Genomic DNA, 22,624 nt, shown 5'->3' on the forward strand with positions numbered 1-22,624 from the left:
TTCGAGTAATCGATTCTTTGGTATAGGACAATTCTTTTAAAAATTGTCATTATTTTTATAACTGGACGGAACTTCGTATTACATTTGAAATATTTCTTGAACTTTTTTTTTTTTGAAATTTATTATTTCTTACTTTTATACATATACAACTTAACAATATTTAGACAATGATAATGATTCAGAACAAAAATATATTCTATCCTTTTCAACCCTATGAATAAAAGAGATAGCATTAGCAGTTAGCTTAAAGATTTTATACTGTAAATGTATATTGAAGAATAATGGTAATTTACATACCTCCGATGTGTCCCATAAAGGTGATTCAGCCAGTGTAACTACAGGCACAAGGGACTCATCGTCTTAGTTCCCAAGGTTCGTGGCGCAATGGCGATATGAGGAATGGTTAATAGATTTTACAGCGCCATCGTCCATAGTCGGTGGCCCGTTTGCACGTCCGCCTACCTATATCTTAAAAAAATATTACTCAAAGGACGCTAGTGAAGCTGCATAATTTTTTCCAATATCTAAAATTTTACACAAAACGAATTATTTACCTAAACCTACCTCGTGCACTATTCCGTCTATTGGTAAGACCCATGTGAAAAACTATTCTTTTTTTTAAATATACACCGGGTAGGCATATGACAACTAAACAGGGATTCCCGTTTAAGCCTCTTTAACAACAATAAAATTAAGCTTATTTAATTATTTCTATTATGGATTATAATTTAGTAAATTAATAGCCTGTTTATGTCCTGCCGCTGGACTAAAGACTCCTCCTCCTTCAAGGAGGAGGTTTGAGCTGCAATGGGTAAACATTTGGAAAAAAATCATTAAAATTATAAACATTCAAACCTAACGATTTTTGCGTTCACCTTGTCTGGGTTTGCACCACAAATCATCGATTAGAATGCGTATAAAGGATTCCTAGAAGTAAAATATTGGATACTAGTGGAGAGACTTAATTGCATCTAAACAAAGATGAAAAGCATTTTCGACTTGTAAGTGTCCCACTACTGGGCTAAAACCTTAGGAAACTTTTGATGCTTGAATCTCGTTGCTGTTCTAAAATGGGTCAAGAATTTGTTTTAATAAAATAATCGTGTGAACGTACCATCTGATGATACCACCCGTGTATTAGCGTTGTTGGAAATATTGACGATTTCCTTCGTCGCTAATGCGCGACAAACCTTAAGAACTAATATATTGAGTCCCTTGTGTCTGAAATAACACTCTCTCACACTTTAAACAAAAACACAACGATACTAAGTATTCCTGCTGTTCCTACCCAGACGAACTTCCATATAGCTCAACCAAATTATAGTTATGATAGAATTTAATCCGATACAAGGATTATTCACGATAATAAAAATAAATTACCCACAACACAAAACACGGACAAATTTATTTTAGAAGATTTTATGTTATGATATGTTTATGATATTATGTTTCTCGTTTTTTAGATTTTATTTGTGTGTCTGCGTGATCCCATAACGCCACTTTTTATTAATATTCTCATTCAACGTGCCATCAACCACGAGACTAAGATTATTAACCCCGTAATAACATTGTAATGAACTACAACAAAATATGTAAGGAATTCTTACGGTTTCAAGGAAATATTATTCTTAGAATGTCACACAAAATATTAAATACGTCATGTCGAACATAAATATTACCGAAGAAAATTAATAACGACGTTATTTTGTCAACTTTCCATTAAAATAAGCTTGCGAAATAATGAGTTCTTTTTTCAAATCATCTTCAAAAATTTACAAAGTCAAAGTCTTTGACTTTGTTCATTTTTTAGATAAATTATCCTTAGGATCTGTATTTTAATGGGTTTTTTTCACAGATACATAATTTTATTGGGATTGTTTTTAACAATATAGAAGGAACTGTTGCGTCACAATATATTTACAACAATGTTATGTATATACAGTAACATCGATCACTTAGATAGAATCAGTGATAATCATTGTATGAACACAATATGTAAGGATAAGCTTATAACGCCAAGTTTCCGACTCCGCAAAGTCAATAAATTCTTCTTTGGGTAAGGTATTCGTTTCTATAGTAAAATTCCTCATATATTTTTACATTGCCGATTCATAAATTCAAATAATTTATTAAACATTAATAAATAAGGTATATTCAACGCAAGATTATATACATAACAAAAAATCGTGGAGCTAAAACATTTTTTACTTTTAGGTAGGATATATTATATATCATTGTAAGAGCATTTAACTAACATAATGTTTTTCAAATGTTGGAAAAGAATAACTACTGAGTTTCTTGCCGGTTCTTCTCGGTAGAATCTACATACCGAAACGGTGGTAGCTTTAATACATTCCTGAAAAATGACGATTCAAAAATTCTTGTAAAACCAATTTATTTAAATAAATTTAATAATACAAAAAAGTTATATAAGTTTAAAAATTATATAAAGAGTATTACTATATACAACTATTACTATTTTTCAAATACACATATATGGTGACTGGTGGGCGAACTAGTGCTTTTAGCATAAGCGACATAACAGGTTCGGCTTATATTACCTTATTGGCAATAACATTATGTTATACTAAACATTTAAATAACAATGTCTAAAGGTAAATAAGGCGCAAAATAAAATAGCTTGTTTACACATTTCTTGTTTCCAATAAAAATTAACTCAAAATTTGAATGACCTGAATTTATAATTAAAAAAAAAATCAAACTCAACACTACGAGTTGTATTGACATACTGAAACCTGAAACGCGAAACGAAACATAGTTCTTGCAAATCAATGAAACACACATAAATTTACATCTTTAAAAATTGCGTCAGAAAGGTTTCTTTTCAAACGTTACATAGAAACGTTGCACTCAAGTTTGATCTTGATATTTCATTCTTATTGCTCATAAAGAAGTTTTACAGTAAAACAATATATATATATATATATATATATATATAATTTAAATTTAAATTCTGTGTATATAAATAATGAATACAAAATTTTAATTGATTACAATTAAAAGCATTATCCAGAATGTTATTATCAACAATTGAATGTTATAAAGTCATATTAATATTACCAACGCGTACGAAAACGACGTGTTATTATCCAATGCTATTCGCGTTTCCTTAAAGGTCGGACACACTTGCATATATTTGCGATGCAGAAGCGATACCATTCACAGCGATATAAATGATAATAAATTAATTTGGAGATGTTGTGGAACATGTAACGTTACTTATGTTATATAATATATACTCAATGACTGAATTAAATAAAAAATAAATAAATGGTTATAAAATGAATATAAAAGAGAATGAGAACCGAAAACTTAAGAGCGTTCAAGATAACCTTATAAAAATTATAATAATATAAACTCATTATAATAAATATTAAATAAATTAATATTTGAACAACATCACATACATTACTCTGATCCCAATGTAAGTAGCTAAAGCACTTGTGTTATGGAAATCAGAAGTAACGAGGTTACCTCAAACAATCAGACCCTAGACAACATTACATAGAAAACTAATGAACTTTTTCTACATCAACTCGGGGTCAACTTTTCTACATCGGGGTACCCATGAAAACCGGTGTATATACTACTCGACCATAGAGGTTGTCAAATAATTTTTATAATATATTGTTTACTATTTTATAAAATTATATTTATAATTATAAAAATAATATATATTAAATAAAATTCTCCTTTGAAAACCTTTACAGATATACGGATGTAAACACACATACTCATATTTGGAAAATGTTATAAAAATACATAAAACAAGGCTTATGATATGGCTTTTAGGTAGGGCTTTGTGCAAGTCTGTCTGGGAAGGTACCGTCCACTCATCAGATGTTCTACCGACGAACCACAATACTCAGTATATACTCAGTGTTGTTGTCACGGACTATTAGATATTTACATATATACGTGAGAATGAATTATTGTTATTTTAATAAAAACATTTTTTTATATATAAAACATAACATCGGTCGCAGCGCCAGCTACCGGGTTCAATATAAGCCGTCCGTAGACCCAATTAAGCACAGTTTACTTACTATACATACATGCATACATACATACATATATAGAATCATAAAAACATGCATACAACATGTTCGTGTATTGGCAAAGAAAATGACGTGCCACTTTTTGAGGAAAAATCTCGGCGCCAGCTTTTTTTCCATACAAAATTCTATAGACTTCAGGTTGACCCGCGCCGAATGTCATACTCGTTGCGGCGCATATATAGGCATGATGCTTGACAGCTCAGTTCAATTTGGACGCGTAGAGTGATACGCTCGCCGCATCGCTCGCGTGCAATAATGCATATCAAATTACATAATTAGAAATGATACTAATACTGCGAGGCTGCTAGCTGTGGTTGATTATTCTGAAATATGGGAGTGGCGCAGATCCGTGTGTCGGTGTAGTGCCTACTCATATAACAATGGTGGATGCATGGCAAAAAATAATTATAATACAAATTATTATTACAAATGACGGCATGGCAGGCCGTCACATGAATGAGTGTTCTCAATGATATATCATATTTATTATATAAAAGCGATATAAAGAAGGTCGGGTTTACCTCGAATAAAATATAATAATTAATTTAATATGATATAGAAACGGTTTGATGGTAGCCGTCTTGCGATAATATCTAATTACAAATAAGTATGTACGGAGCGATACATACTGATAGTAGATGGTTACCTCGACGACTATTAATTATGAAATTTAAATCAAGTATATTAACAAATAGCAATAAGGCTATAAATAATTATTGAACTTCTTTCAATAATAATTTATTTGTTTAAAATAACTAAACATATTAATTGTCAACTTTGTCTTCTATGTTACAGATTCTTGTCAACTGTAAGCGAAGCAAGAGTAGCGATATTATATTGTAAAACTATGACGATCGACGGATGCCAGTCCGTATAGCGGTCGCAATCAATACTCTTCATGTAAAACTGTGTCGATCGGCGGACGTAAGTTCGTAAACCGGTCGTTATAAAACTCTTCAAATATTATCAGTAAACAGATCCAAGTTTGGTGTAGCTGTTTGGTACGATCACGACGACAACGATCTAATGATGTTGATGTTTTAAGATTTTTACTGTTAAATAACAAAACCTTTATATTATATTGGTACTATGCACATGCAAAATGATCGCGCACGAATACTGTACTCAATTTACTCTGGTGGATTCTTGATGATTCGACGCGTGGTCTGAGGCTGTGTGGCTCGACCGAGAGTCGCTGCATTAGTGTCCCTCGTGGCGATGTCGTCATGAATTTGCTTAGGTGATGCAGTTGCGAGGTTTGAGGTTACTGTATAACGTCTTTGGCGATACGGTAGTGTCCCTCCTTCTGTTACCAATGAGGCTGCCTACGTGAGATAGTTTCGGGGTTTGAGGTTACTGTATAACGTCTTCGGTGATATGGTAATGGCCCTCACTCTGTCTTACCGGGTTACTAGAGTAGTGTATATACTATGAGGTACTGAGCTATGGCTGGTTGACGTTACGATGTCGTTATTGATGTCTCTCGTCAATCAGTAGTACCAGAATCACGACCGAATGTTGTAGGGCGTTGCGGAGGCTGTAATAATGCCGAAGTGATACGTTCATGCAGTGAAGGTCTCAAATAATGGATTTCGTCCAGGCTGGCATCACTATATATGGCGCACTAATCGCTTTATACGAGAAGTGTCGTTTGTAGCAAAATGTTCGTCCTTTTAGGGACGCCTTCTTAGCTCAGTGTTAAGGATATTATAAGAGTAATTGTAGTAGGGCACCTAGTTTAGTAATAAGGCTGCGTATATCTCTTTGAAGTTGATTATCACGTGCAAATAATGATCTGAGTTCTAAGCTGGTTTAGGTAATCGACTATCGGGTGTGTGCCTGTTGTAGGCTAGAGTTAAATATATCCACTGTATAGCTATAGATTTAAGTAAAACGTGATACGCGAAGCGTATATAAGGTTTATACGCTAGGTAAGAAAACGTTCGATTTAGTTATAAGTCTTAGTTATAAGAAGAATACGATTATACATTTATAATATATATTCAAACTTTATAACCTACTACAGTAGAAAATATAACAAATTATGTTAAATCCACTTAAATGATTCCTACGCGGTAATCTATGAGTTTCATTGAATATAATTCCATTATGTTTGGAATTAATACGTATTATCTTACGAAAAAACGACACTGCGATAATGGATATAGCAACGAAAAACGTTTTGCATGCATTAGGCCGCCTGACGGTCGTGCACTTGAACTGGTATGAGAAACAGTGATTTATTGCAATGATAATCCAGGGTTTAACCCATTGACTACAGATTTCCTCAGCTATGACTGATCGACTTGGGACTTTGATTTTTATTATTATTGTTGTAGCATTGGCTACTTTATAAACACCGCAGTTATGACTATGAAACCCGCTGGACCATGGTCTAGTTTGTTGACTTATTTATAAGTCTAATCGTCGATTTGAATAACGTAGTTATTACTGTGCTATCCGCTGGACTACGGTCTAGTTTATTTATAAGACTATTAGTCTTTTATACACCTCAGCTACGGCTGTTATACCTGCTGGACTTTAGTTCTAGTTCATATATTATTTAACAAAGTGTTGGCACACTATAAAATTGCACTTCCCATGTTCGAGGAAGTTTCACCGATCTATGGTTGGAATCTACAGTTGATGGCTGGCGCGGGGCCAATTCAACCTCCTCCCCCTTTTATATTTTTCAAAACAGTTAAATATATAAAGATGGGTAGGAGCGATATCCTTCAGCTACTCGTAAGAGGTGTTAAAGGAAATGGGACCGGTATCTCATACATTCGATTATTATTATTAAAATAAATTAAACAAAATATTTATATTAAAAACGCATTTAAAAGATAAACCTGGTTTTATTTGACTCTTCTATAGTCGATTGAACTTATGATCTCTGACGCTCTAAAAGAACACGGTTATTACACAAAGTCAACGTTATATGGATCCTAACTAACTAGACGAAATCACGAGCCAAACCGATATTTAAATATAAGAAATATAAACGTAAAATTATATTTTAACTAAGATAGGCATGGAATAGTCACATTGTGTTCCGGTTTTAAGGGTGATTGAACCAGTGTAACTACAGGCATGAGGGGCACACCATCTTAGTTCTCCAGGTTGGTTACGCATTTGGGATGAAAGGAATGGTTAATACTTCTTACAGCCCGATTGTCTAAAGGCAGTGGTGAGCACTTACCATTTGCTCCAATATCCGTTTTAATAATGGATTTTAAGCATTAATTACTTACCATTCAATTTACTTCTTTCCATTTTCCTACTTAAGACTGAAATTACCATTCCTACGAATAAACGTCGCTGCATAAATAATTACGCGTTACTGTTATAGCACAGAGTAGTACTACACACGAGATGGATGGCCGACCTAATTCGGACGTAATATCGTTTTAGCCGGTGACACATTGTCACGAAGGTTAGCGATCTTGTCATCAAGCCAACAGCCGTAAATAGCGCGATTTGTCTCGCGTTATACTGCCGCTCTTGTGTTTTTGGCCCTTACTGATTTTATTATAATCATAAAGTGTACATCGTGCTATTAAGGAATTGCTTTTTTATTTTCGAATCGATAATAATAATCAAAAAGAATCCAAGAATTGTAAGTAAACTTTGTGCAAGAGTGAGAGGAAATATATGAATAATAACCAAGTACACTTAGAGAGAGAAGAAAGATATGACGTAACGAGGAGGATAATGGAGCTATATACATATTTGAGGAAGTTTCACTTCTATATGTGTGATCGCGCAATTTTTTTTTATGTACATTACTGAGTAAGCGTTCAATGAAACTGTCTCCAGGGTATTTGTATCTGATGCTGAAGAGCGTAAGGTGGTAGCTTCACTTAATATAGTTTGTTAAATGGCGATTCAAAAGTGCTTGTAAAAGCCCACGCCTTCTTTCCGACTAATTTTATGATGAAAATAATTGTAAAATAAATTAAATTAGAGAAAATTGTGAATTTGTTGAGGCTACAAACTACAAACCGAAACCAAAACGAATACAAACCTATGTCATTTGTATTCGTTTTAGTTGCTTTACTATAATGTTCAAGCCACTCCATCTGCCTTTTGTTTAATAATCTCAGTCATATTCTAACTCAACAAGATTTACCTATTTCAAACATTGGGTTACCTTATGTGGTAGTCACTCAAAACTAGCAGTGAGTTGATTTGATCCCTTGACTCAAACAAAACGGACCCCTTTCAAGGAATATTATTTTCCATTTATGCTAAAAAATAAAAACACTTAAAATTTTAATAATATTACTAAAATTAAATCATACAATACAACCTTTTAAGAACAAGATATCAACGAAAAAGAATATTCGAGCAAGAAAGTCATTCTTTAAAATAGTTTTTATTAAACAAAGTACAATACGAAACAGTGTTCAGAGTATAAAAGAGACTTCATGAAAATCATTCGAATAGTCTCCGACGAAATACGGGTTTTATCTGCGTGACCCGAACAAAAGGTGCCGTTGACATTTTTTTTTTTTTTTATTAATACAACGGCTGATTCTGCAAATGTTCGTAAAAAATGTGAATTCTTCTGCTGACATTACACTTTACAGAACTTGTTTCAATTAAATTAATACGCTTCCGTTATTTTTTATAATGAATATCAAATTATATTATTATGATGATGAACTTTTGTTTATTAGTTTTATGGTATCACTCCAGCTTCCCACGGATGCAACACTATGATAAAAATAATGTTATATTAATTGAATTTATACCCAATAGCATAAAGAAAATTAGATTTGGATTTTGAAAGGCAATCATCATTAAGATTATAATTTTTCTTATATTCAACATACCAGCAAAACAAGTGAGAGAGCTGTCAAAAAAAAGAGACAGCTAGAGATCATTATTCGAAACCCAATTATTATTAAACATTATCTACGGTAACTTACTATGGGCATTATGAGAGACCCATTAAATATGTATTTTACTTTATGACGTTGCGTTTATAACGACAGCTCTACTAATTAGTTCCGGACATACAAAAAAAGTAATGTTTACCTCTTTACCTTACCTCAATATTAGTTTAAGTAATACTAAAATAAATCAAGCAAACTGTTACGAGCCGAAGCCGCCGCGGAAAACGTGTAGCAAACAAACGATCCTAATATATTTGCCTCTTATTCCAAATGATGATGTCTGACCTTGGATGACCTCAGGGTACTAGTGCAATAAACTTCATTAAAAGTATAACCCCTCGCCTTATTGCGTCCACTGCTTACAGGAAGGCTGGTTCATTTGTCCAGAGGATCGGAATTGCGATTCAACGGGGAATTGCTGCTAGTACTTTAGCCACCATTCCATTCGATCATGATGTCATCAGTTTCTTTTTTAGGGTTCCGTTGCCAAATGGCAAAAAACGGAACCCTTGTAGATTCGTCATGTATGTCTGTCTGTCCGTCCGTATGTCACAGCCACTTTTTTCAGCAACTATAAGAACTATACTGTTGAAACTTTGTGAGTAGATGTATTATGTGAACCGCATTAAGATTTTCACTCAAAAATAGAAAAAAACAATAAATTTTGGGGGTTCCTCATACTTAGAACTGAAACTCAAAAATTGTTTTGTCATCAAACTCATACATATCTATGGATAGGTCTTCAAAAATGATATAGAGGTTTCTAATATTTTTTTTTTCTAATCTGAATAGTTTATGCGAGAGACACTTCCAAAGTGGTAAAATGTTTGTCCCCGCCCGCTGTAACTTCGAAAATAAGAGAATGATAAAACAAAAAAAAATATCTGATGTGCAAACTTCCACCGAAAATTGGTTTGAACGAAATCTAGTAAGTAGTTTTTTTTTAATACTTCATAAATCAATTAACTCAAATTTAAAAATAAAAAATGGAATTTCATAAATATAAACCTTGTAACTTGCTACGGAACCCTTCATGGGCGAGTCCGATTCGCACTTGGCCGCTTTTTTTTTTTATTCTTGATACAAGATTTAACTGAAAATAGCAGTAAGTAATAATTATGGGGAGATGAACTGTAAGCAAATGTCTTTCTCAAAGCAGGAAAACGTCTGTAATCTTATCCTGAGATAATGGTCGTCGCTGAAGAATAACACTTTATGAAAGTCTGCCATATGTACTGCCGCGAACCATTATCGTTTATATACTACACAGAACCAGCTAGTTTCTACTTATATTATAAAATAATAGAGGTACCTTGGGGCTCTCGGTTGTACTGAAGTTGCTTTCGCTAAATATTATGTTTTAAATAAAATTGTTATAAAAAAAACCATGTGAATTAAAACAATAACAAATAAGTTTAAATAATATTGTTTAAAAACGTATATAATAGAAAGAGGATAGATAGATAGATAGATATAATACAAAGAGGAAGGAAACAGAATAAAAGGTCGATTGGAGGTGCTTGAGGATTTCTCCCAGTTCACTCTACTATAAGTTGCGTAAATGAACTTATTTTCGAAAAAAATAATTTGTAATTGAATTGATATTATGAAATGTCTCCACATCTCTCCGATTCGTTTATAATTTTTCGACAGTTGACAATCTGTCTAGATTTATTATAAACAACAGTTTTTACAATTGCACGTCGATTGAATAAAACAGATTAAATTTTATATTTTTTCATCAAATAATTTTTCACAATGAGTAGACCCAAAAACTTCGCCATAATTTTCTAGTATGCGTGTTCAGAGATAGTAACAAAACATCGCGTGTGCCCAAACGTAATATCTAACTTAATACCAGCTTGAATTCCACGCTTGATTTTGAAGCGAGCTATGTTCATCGTTGTGATGATTGGAAATGTCATTAGTTGGTTGAGGAAAATCTCGATAGTTTATTCTTTGATGAATGTCAATCAAATACAAACTCACATTAGCGTTGTTCATTATTTGCCTCACGTGATTTGAATGGAAAATGAACACAGATAAACCCCAGCAACTGTCACTGCTGGGTAAAATGTTCTGTTCCTTATATATTTGCTGTTCTGAACTTATATGCTACACTCTTTTTTCACGTAGTGGTAGCCTTTGGAACGGTACCCGGGCCCCTGGGAGAAACTGTGTCATCTGGGTTTTTTACCAACTAAATCTATTATGGCCGTCTTCGGTACGGATCGTGGAAGCTGCGAGATCGTTTTGTTATAACGAAACCGCGGTGCCTATCGTGTGGTCGCCGCCGATGCTACAGCTCAGGAGGCAAAGGTAATCTCATCCATCGTCCACGTCACTTGTTAGTACAGCAGCGCGAGGTTATCCTAATTTCCGTTCTTCTCAGGACCGTTTTAAATAGGTTATATATGAGTTTCAAGACGATGAGTTTCTCCGAACTGGATCGTTTCGGTCCTGTCAATTGTCTACTACCCTGTTCCAAAGCAACAGACTAAATTATACATACGTGTCAGAATATCTGCCACCACGTTCAGGATTCAGCACCGGTGAGCACAAATGAATTATTTACAAACATGAAAACTTATTGGTTTTGAAGCATAATCTTAGGGTCACATTCTAGCTATTAAGTTCTTTCGGCTATTTTGTTCCTTTAAAATAAGGATCACAACATTATGCCAGTTGAATTCTATATCAAGATAAATCTTATTAATATCTTAACCAATGTAATAAATTGAATAGATGGAATAATAGCCCTTTAAGGAGGCATTAAACTGTGCCAGGGGACCGTTTATCGATTATTGCGCTACCTCGAAATGTCCCAAGGGACTGACTGGAGTATAAAGCGGTTCTATTTTATATTTAGCTTGTATTTTATACGTGGCTTTGCGTAGATAGTAAGGTCAAAATAAATCCTTATTATTACAATATAATTCAATTTTTTATAATGCTTGTCATTATGTATTTAACTAGTTAGCTTATAAGGCAAATACTAAACTACCCAAATGTTTTTGAGCAAAGCCCTACCATCAAGTAAAATATTGATAGACGATATAGATATTTTCTATGGGTGGTGGTGATAATATTACCCTGGTGGTCAATTTTTCTTTATTGATGTTGGTATGGTAAACAAATTCTTATAACTATTTATCTGATCGACCTGGAGTTTAAACACTGGACCCCGTGATCTCTAGCCAACCAACGAGGAAGAATATGAACGTTAATAACTTAATCGACGTCGAAAGAAAAATATATTCCATTTTTAAAATTAAAATATATATAATACCAAAACTATTGAAATCATAATTCGTTCTAAATATAAATTTTAACAGCTATGACGTCACAAGATGGCCTGATATTCCTGTTCTTATTTGAAGCCCATTGCACAATAAACTGCTTGAGCAGTAACAGAAAGATGCAATAATTACAACGAATAAAAAACAATAATGTTTCATATTTCCATAGACAAGCGATACCATAGTTGAGTTTAGTCTATAATATCATAATACTTTTTTATATTTTTTAATGCGATCGTCGTACAATATCGGAGAGTAAATTAAAATTTTCCTCTATAATATCGTCGCTAAAGGCAGCAAAGACGATAATAGAAAATTAAGTACACAATAATATACTTTAGAAATATATAAACTTTAATTTAATGTTATATTTACTTGGTGGGAGGGCTTTGTGCAAGTTTGTCTGGGTAGGTTACTACTAAACGCATCATATATACGACCGGCTTTCGGTTTTGAAGATTGAGTGAGTCTGGGTAGTATCTGGTACAATGGACATAACATCTTAGTTACTAAGGTCAGTGGTGAATGAGTACGAGTAATGATTCTTACTTCCAGTAGATACAATATGTGAATCTTATTCGAAGTTTTCAGGTTCAAATCTGGACAAGCACCACTGAATTTCGTGTACTTAATTTGTATTCATCAAATGAAGGTCATCCAACCTTTGAATCATGGTTATCGTAGATGTGTGGGCAATTAATAAAAATATCAAAGCAATATTTTCCCACAGCAAAGTATTATAATATTTAAATTACAAATATTAAAAATAATATGAATTCAATCTTAAGATCCAAGCAACCATAAAATGAGAGGAGGCCATAGACCAGTAGTAAGACATAAACAGACTTGACATAATAGAGCTAACCTCATATGATCGACAGATGCTGTGTTCACTTCTATCTGTGCTTCAGCGGAGAAAACGTCGGACGACAGGAGACATCTCCGTATCGTCCGATGATTAAAATAAATAAAAAAGAACTGGTTTTGGGTATACTTTATACTCTCTCTGTATTTTAAAACGAGTCAAATTAAAGATTGCACACGAATTAATTGTATTGATAACTTGTGATTTTATGTTTGGAGAATAATAAATAATGTCACCATTTCGTATATTGATATATTGGTTATTAGTAAAATATTTATCTCAAAATGATTTATTGTGAAGGAAAATGAAGTATATTAATATTGTGGATCTAATAAAAGTTTAACATAAATGTATGTACTCTCGGAAGCGATTTTTTTAATGTATTTACGTTCATTTAAGATTAATTTTTTTTGAGTTACATGAATACATTTTTAATGTTTTTTTTTTGTTTCAGATTTTATCCAAGCATCTACTTCGAATATCAGGTTGGTGTAAATCGTAATAGAATAGAGCCGAGATGGCCAATTGTTTAGAACGCGTGCATCTTAACCGATGATTGCGGGTTCAAGCCCAGGCAAGCATCACTGAATTTTCATGTATTAATTAATGTTTATAATTCATCTCGTGCTCGGCGGTGAAGGAAAACATCGTGAGGAAACCTGCACGTGTCTAATTTCAACGAATTTGTGCCACCTGTGTAACCAACCCGCAATGGAGCAGCGTGGTGGAATATGCTCCAAACATAATCCTCAAAGGGAGAGGGGCCTTAGCCCAGCTGTGGGAAATTTACAGGCTGTTAATGTATGTATGTAGTCTATTTAATAATACGTGTGGCTTATTTTTTAATGTATTTTTGCATGATAACAAAAATTATTAATACGCTAGTAAAAAATAGCTGTGGAATCTTATTATAGAGTTTAATTAATAAAGTATCAAAAGTACCTTTATAATCAAAGGACATCACGATGCAATAGGACTTTTAAAGCTTCAACCACATGTGGAACAAATTTAGGCTTCTTTGCTGTTCTTCTTCAACGTATACGGTTTAATCTCTGAAGACTTCCGGATTATTTAGCTTTGTCAGTATATTTTATTCAAAAGTACAATATCGATATCGAAATAAAAATTAATAGTGCAGCGTCATTTTTCAATGTCCGCCATATTGGATTTAATTCGAGTAAATCGTGTATTATCAGGAGAACAAACTTGAAAATGCAAATTTTCAGCTGAATCGAACACCGAGAAATGTGTTAAATTCAACTTGCAATATTTGATTATTCACACTGGAATACGTGACACTGAAAAAGCTTGCAATAAAAAAAATTAAAGTCATCATTTTGTATGATCAATTTAATTTTAAGCAACATTTATTAATGTATAAAGAATTCTGAAAAATCAATAAAATCTCAGTAATAACTCCTTTGTACGTTGTAGCTAAAGTTAAAAAAAAAACTTTATAATTATTAACGTTAAGGCCTTAAAGTCGTAAAACAAAAACTAAATGTGGATTTTATCGCACAATTATCGCGTGCACACGTACAAAAGATAACATCTTGACAAAAGTATAACGAATACAGCCTAAAAACTTGCAATAATCTTTATGAATTAGACAAATCCCGACCCACAATTAGACTTATTTTATTGTTATTTTCGCGTAAAATATCATAAGAATAAAATTATTTAAAACATATTAATACTATAGTTTTTGATAGGCCTTGAAGGTCACAAAGGTCGGGATTCGAAAAGTTACATTTTCAAATATTTTACCACCTAACAACTATGCTTAGTATTTTTGTATTCCGGTTTGAAGGATGTATGAGCCAAATATAACCGCAAAGGATATAGTATTTCCGGAAATTGGTGGCACATTGGCAATTCGAAAAATGTTTAATAATTATTTTTCACTTATTATCCGAATCCGAATTTTCTATTCAACGAAATATTATTTTTATACAATTTTTCTAAAATAATGATATACTTCAAGATATATTTGCACTGCGTTAAACGTCTGTGGGAAATAGCAGGCGGTCGCAAATCAATAACTCTACTTATTTCATGAGACCTCGTTGGATTCATGCATTGCTTATTGCTGACGTCAAATGCAAGATAAAAAACATTACGAAAATGTTACTTTGTTAATGATAACTATTGGGTCGAAACTTCGCGTTTATTCAAGATTTTTTAGGTATTTCAAATTTTATGACAGGTTTTGTTTTGATTTAATTTCATTGTAAATTGATGAAACCTTTTTTAAATGATTTTTTAATGTCAAATACTTTAATTTTCTATAACCGCCCAGTAACTTTTTTCCGCTCTGAAAATCATTAATATGTTTTACTAATAAGATTATTGCACGACTCATGAAGCGGCCGGCAACGCACCTGCAAGCCCCCCAGTGTTGCAGATGTCCATGGGCGGTGGTAGTCACTTTCCATCAGGTGAGCCTCCTGCTCGTTTGCCACCTCTAACATAAAAAAAAAAACAAGTACCAAAGAGTGCTATTCGAAAAGTTAGCGGAATCAAGATCATTCGTATACACAAGACAATTCAATGTAGATCAATTCCGTATTTCTTTAAATTACTGTAATCTGATAGAAACGTAAAAATATATTAAAATAGTTCAAAACTTTTTCCGTCATTCAAGCGTGAAACCTGAAAACAATTCACGTATTGAATCATTTCTTTTAACACATTCGTTTGAGTAGAATTAATCATAGCTGAATTGAAATTACTTTTTTCGTGGGACAACATGATACAAAAAATATATATTATAAAGAGAAAAAAAGGACACACTATATGTAATTATAATATATTTGCAAAGGTATTGTACAGACATAAAATTGAAGATCACTCAGCTTATGACTACTAATGGATATTCTACTCAGTGTCGTTCAAACTATAATATTAATGAACAACCAAACAAAAAACATGTATTTATTATGACATTTATAGGTGAACGGGCAAATGGACCACCTGATGGTAAGTGGTCACCACCGCTACAGATAGTGGCGCTGTAAGAAATAATACAAATTCCTTCCATCACACCAATGTGTCACCAATTTTGGGAACTAAGATGCTATGTCCCTTGTCCCTACAGTTACACTGACTCACTCACCCTCCAAACCGGAACATAACAAAACTGCTCTTTGGTGGTATAATATCTGATGAGTAAGTGGTACCTACCCAGACGGGCTCGCACAAAACCCTACTAACCAAGAAAACATAAGTTGTATTATCTCTATGCAAACATTATATATTTATTTATTCGTTTCACATTGTGATTTAACAAAAAGAAGATTATTTTTTAATTACCAATTGAAACCAGTTTAGCGGCAACATAAGTAAACCAAGTCACGGGTTTCAGCATGATCAAGGACCCGTATAAATATGTCTGCTTAAATTTACAAATGACGGTAAACATCGCGAGGAAACCCGTGACAGTGACACTACATACAAATATATACAGTCAATTTTCTAATTTATATCCCACTGGCGACCCGCCCCGGCTTCGCACGGGTTCAATGCTGATACTAAATATACTACAGAATATTTTTATATACAACGTTCACAGTTTTTCAGTCAGTTCAGGCCCATATTTATTTATATTAAATTCACAATGTGTTTAAGATACTTTATTGGATAAGAAATAATTTATTTATTTATTTATTTATTTATAATGCTATCATCCTCCTGCCCTTATTCCAATTTTACTTGGGGTCGGTGCAGCACGTCTTCTTGTTCCATAATTCTCTGTCGGACGTCATCTCACAAGTAACATTCTTTCTAATCATATCGTCTTTCACGCAATCCATCCATCGTTTCTTGGGTCGTCCCCTACCTCTATACCCATCCACATCCATTCTCAAAACCTTTCTCACAACATGGTCCTCATTCCTCCGCATAACATGCCCATACCAAGACAGCCGGTTTTCAGATAGCTTCTCGGTTACCGGTGCCACTTTCAAACTTCCTCTTATGTACTCATTCCTTACTCTATCCATTCGCGTAACACCACACATTCCTCTCAGCATTCTCATCTCCGCCACATGCGATTGTCTTTCAGTCATCCCTTTTATAGCCCAACACTCTGATCCATAAAGAACAGCGGGTCTGACCATGGTCTTATAGATCTTCCCCTTAAGTTTAAGTTTAAGAATAAATAAAGAATAAGAAATATTGCTTAAAATTGCTTCGTAAATAAGTCATAATTTCTCTTAAAATTCAAGGGGAAATCATGGTTACTGTGGCTTATCCGTAAGAGATAGATATATACCATCATCTTTTCATAGACGTTTTCAAGATGTACAATACTGTAGTACATTATTTTCATCTATCTCGTAAGGTTCAGTCAGAGTTTCCAATGTAAGCGAAAAAAAAAATGTATTTATTTACGACATCACATCGGAAATCTCTAAAATGATCAGTGTTTCTCTACTATATTATGCATGTATTATACATATAAACCTTCGTCTTGAAACACTCTATCTATTTAAAAAAAAAACGACATCAAAATCCGTTGCGTAGTTTTAAAGATATAAGCATACATAGGGACAGATAGACAGCGGGAAGCGACTCTGTTTATACTATACAGCGATTCGGTACGCTCTCATGGTTTTATATAATTAAACACGAAACACAAAGTGAATGCTTAATTCAAATGACATCGGATTAGTGAACACAAAATCAACTGTGAATTGTTTACTTTACGTTACAATGACAAATATTGTCACATTTCATACACACGTAAATCGTCGTCTCATTGTTCATTCTCTAAGGGCTGCTGAATATCAAGATTGAATATTATGCAATCATTTCATTAATAACTCTTAATAAGCTAATATATTGAATTTGATAAATGTTCCAATGTTGATCAAAGGCTTACTTATCAGGAGAAATTTTGTGTGGCAGATTTTCATCTGCACGTATGTCCTTAACCCTAGATCACACCTTATTTTAAAACGCTTATTACTAATCTTCGTCGTTTCGACTACGATGTATGAAGTGGGGGGGGGACTCCTAAATGTTTATAGAATGAAATATTTATATGTTTTACTTATTTATTACAATAATCAGTTGTTAACATGCTTATAAGTTTTTTAATTACTAAAATCATATTTTAATTACCTTGACAGTATTTTAATTGAGACCAGAGATTTTACTTATTTGAACATTTTTGTTTTTTTAAATGCTTAATCTTTTTAACTAAAAAAAACCAAAGACTAAAAAATATTTGCCCGATGACGCTTGGCCGTAATAATAAAATCATAAAATAAAATTAAGAAGTTTCTTCCATAACAATTTATCTTTCTAACATAACTGAATAACATTTAACAGTCGAATTTTGAGCGAATTAAACAGCAACTTTGTTTAACAATATTAAAAAGTAATTAAGAAGTTTTAGTTTAGAAAACTGTAGTTTAATCAAACATTAATTGTTTAGCATTAGCAACATGCAGACATGACGTGTTTACTATTATTGAAGTGAAAAGTTCTACAGCCACGTTGGGCACTTTTTGTTAGGGGAGAATAATACTGGGGGAGAAACTAATGGGTTCACGTCACTAACATGGTCGTGACTAGCGCATGCGCAGGGGGCGTATGCTGTGCGCGTTAGACGCTTGTTGGGTGGTCGAAATCTCATGCACTTCCGTCACCGATATGCTTACTAACAGTATATCTATAGAGCTATACAGCTGATTTTTTATTCGACGATCTCCGTGGTCGAGTTATATGTACACCGGTTTTCATGGGTACACCTCTCCGAGGTCCCGGATTCGAATCCCGGCTGAGTCGATGTAGAAAAAGTTCATTAGTTTTCTATGTTGTCTTGGGTCTGGGTGTGTGTGGTACCGTCGTTACTTCTGATTTTCCGTAACACAAGTGCTTTAGCTACTTACATTGGGATCAGGGTAATGTATGTGATGTTGTCCAATATTTATTTATTTATTTATATTTATTATGCAACATTATTATTGCTGTGTATTTTTTGGTTTCGTCTGCTTATTATTTGATTTTTTTTAAATTTAAACATTATGAAACTTTAATACTAAAAGTTCTAGGTTTTTACTTCTATCGTCCCTATAACAGCTAATATTTTTTATTACATTATATATGAATATGATGTATACCCGTCACGGTTTCTTAGATAGTAGAGTATATAATGACGTCATCTAGACGGATTTCAGTTGCGGCGGCCAATCTCAAGGGAGACCAGTCAACTACGCAGGACATGCACAAAAAATGTGCTCAACACGGACACTCTACTTTCTCACTCTAAAAATCCAACGGGGAATCCGACACGACCGGAAATATTTCCAGCGCAGCACCAACAGGCTTTACGTTCACACAACAGTTGTATTGCTGTTAAGCGGTAGAGTATATGATATTTGGGTGGTACCTACCCAGATGGGCTTGCACATAGCCCTACCACCAAGTAAATCTTGTAATTGCTACAGTTTAATTTTAATTGAAACAACACGTCCATATGTATATTTTTAAAACAACCAACCAAAAAACCGTTGGAGTATTTTCATTCGAATATTTCACTGTGTTAACGCGATATATGAATAAATCTTTCTTTATTTAGATAATCTGTTAGCATATCTGATACTTAGTATACAAAGTTAACGCAACTAAATAAAGTTTTCCAATTTGGAGCTCAACGCGATCGGCTCGGCCGTATTTTTTATTAGTTTAATTAATCATTGTCGGTTTTAAATATGAGCCGAGATGGCCCAGTGGTTAGAAAGCGTGCATCTTAAACGATGATTTCGGGTTCAAACCCAGGCATGCACCACTCAATTTTCATGTGCTTAATTTGTGTTTATAATTCATGTGGTGCTCGGCGGTGAAGTATAACATCGTGAGGAAATTTGCATGTGTCTAATTTCAACGAAATTCTGCCGACATTCTGAAAGTGGAATATGCTCCAAACCTTCTCCTCAAAGCTAGAGGAGGTCTTAGCCCAGCTGTGGGAAATTTACAGGCTGCTAATGTAAATGTAATGGTTTTAAATATAGATAAGTTTGTTACTCAAGTTTTTCTTTTATGAAGTCGATACACGCGGTTAGACTTGTAACATTATTAAAACTTTGTGTTATTTTTTTTGTAACTGCCATGGGTTTCTATCATAGTGTCTTATAAAATAGACTTACCATCAAACTCTTTACAATAATTACTTTTGCTGGCAATGTTTTTTTTTGAACGAAGATCTTTTACGCGATTTACAGTACTACTCGTGACACATCGTGCTTTTTACTTATTTAAAAAATAAAAAATGAAGTCTCCAAACGCGCTGAATTCTTGCGTATAAGTTTTATGAATATGGTTATATGCATTTTGATTCATTAGTTATTTAAGTTAGGCTAAACACGTCAAATTCCTCATTTTTAAATATATATTAAAATTACTTAACAAGAATTCTAATATTAGTATATTAAATAATACTATTAATACAAGAAATAAGAATAAACTTGTAACTCCTACTTTCCGTTTGCATACGGTACGGTAAATAACGTTTTTGGACAATGGTATACGCATATAAAAAGTTATTGGGAAATATAATGAAAATAATGAAAAATAAATGAAAAATAATAATAATAAAATAATATAAATATAATCAATTTATCATTTACTAAATTTAAAAAGTTTATTAAGATTAAATTAATAAATACATCTTATTATTTATTAAAATAATACTTTTTAGAAAAAAACTGCCTGGATTTAGGCTCGGGTTCGATCACAGGATAGTAATTATTGTAAAAAACAGCATTGTAAAACTGTTTATTTGAAAAGACCAACTATGCGAGTTTCTTGCCGTTTCTTCTCGCTGGAAGCTGCTTTCCGAAACGGTGGTAGTATTTAAATATCGACGATTCAAAAACGCTTCATTGTGAAGTTTACTTGAATAAAATTGATTTGAATAAATATTTGATAAATAGATGAAAAATATATTATTCGTGAAGTTGATTTGATTATATCCTGAATTCGACGTACAGTGTACAAATGGGGTGGAGCAAGAGTCGTTTCGCATAATTTCTATTAAAGATACATTAGAACGTATACGAGCCATTAGCTAGTGAGTCAAGAAATCAAAGTGACGTGCTAAATGGACTTTTAAAATGCTTTATAGGTGGCAATCAACGCAAGTAATTCATATAAGATATATTTATATAAGATTTGATTTAGAAAAAACATATAGGTCGTTTGAAGAAGTATTAAATACACAAATGATATAATTTCATTCTGAAACTCAACCCCCCCTATATCGTTCCGGTCTAAGCTAATATACTATCCTCATTCATTCATATTGCATTCGTTCATATTGCATTCGTTCGTTGCCCTACACACAATATTATTATTGACTATTTACTCATACGTACATAAGCAATCATTTTCTTTTTTTTTTCTCGCTGGAAAAACGCTCCTACGCGTTTCCCCCACGTGAAGTGGGGAGGTATGTGGGGCTCGCCGGTGCTGAAGGCGCCGGAATACCCACTAAAAAACGTGCATCAGGGGATCGCTTACGCATGCTACAGTGACGCCCCGACGGTTGGCCCACTGGCCTCCAAGCTAGAGGAGTTCCCGGGGTACAGGGAAACCTTCTACTCCCGGCGACGCTTACGGAGAAGGTACGCATAGCGCTGATGCCTTCTCCCCGGTCTTCTTCGTTTTTTCATATGTATATTGATGGTTTATATTTGTTAAAAGTATTTCAATGGGCGAATGATTTGGAAGTAATCACCGTGAATATTGGCCGCGGAAGAACCATTAATAAATTATTACATTCGTTTCTCCAACCAGAAATAGCAATATGAATGAGATGAATATTAATTGATAAATAGGTGGAAACCGTTCAGACTGACTAACACAAAGTTCTAACATCGACTAACAAACAAACATGTTAAATCCTTATGCCCGGTAATAAAAATCTCTTAACATTGAAGATAATGAAACATATTTTCTGTAGAGTGTCCTTTTTCAACTTTGTAAATGTGAAAATAAAACGTCGGAAAATATATATTTTTCAAGATACTAAAGCTAAAATATCCGTTAAGAAATTCGTCAAAAATACTTCAATTTCGTATAAAATGACTAACAATTTATGACGCTCTTTGCCTTCAAGTTAAATTGAAGTTCTGATATAAATCTAGACTTTAAACTAATTTATAGTAATTAGTGCTATTCTGTCTAGGAGACAAGTTTGAGTAATTGCTTCACTTAGTGTATTTGATACGGAATGAGTCGTTCCAAACTCAAATTAATTATTATAATAACACGTGATTATGTTCGCTTTTTAGGGTTCCGTAGCCAAATGGCAAAAAACGGAACCCTTATAAATTCGTCATGTCTTTCTGTCTGTCTGTCCGTCCGTATGTCACAGCCACGTTTTTCCGAAACTATAAGAACTATACAAAGTGGTAAAATGTAGCCCCCCCCTGTAACTTCTAAAGTAAGAGAATGATAAAACTAAAAAATATA

The 22,624-nt window shown here is 33.4% G+C and overlaps 1 protein-coding gene across 1 annotated transcript in view; it reads left to right on the forward strand.

Annotated features, from left to right (window-relative positions):
- The window catches only part of LOC113394155 (octopamine receptor beta-2R), a 203,251-nt gene that overhangs the window by 141,187 nt on the left and 39,440 nt on the right, over positions 1-22,624 (forward strand). Inside the window, exon 3 of the mRNA XM_026631367.2 lies at positions 13,599-13,629. The gene's annotated coding sequence lies outside the window, so the exon portion shown is untranslated. The remainder of the gene's footprint in view (positions 1-13,598; positions 13,630-22,624) is intronic.

Source organism: Vanessa tameamea, chromosome 24, assembly GCF_037043105.1.
Source record: "Vanessa tameamea isolate UH-Manoa-2023 chromosome 24, ilVanTame1 primary haplotype, whole genome shotgun sequence".
NCBI lineage: Eukaryota > Metazoa > Arthropoda > Insecta > Lepidoptera > Nymphalidae > Vanessa > Vanessa tameamea.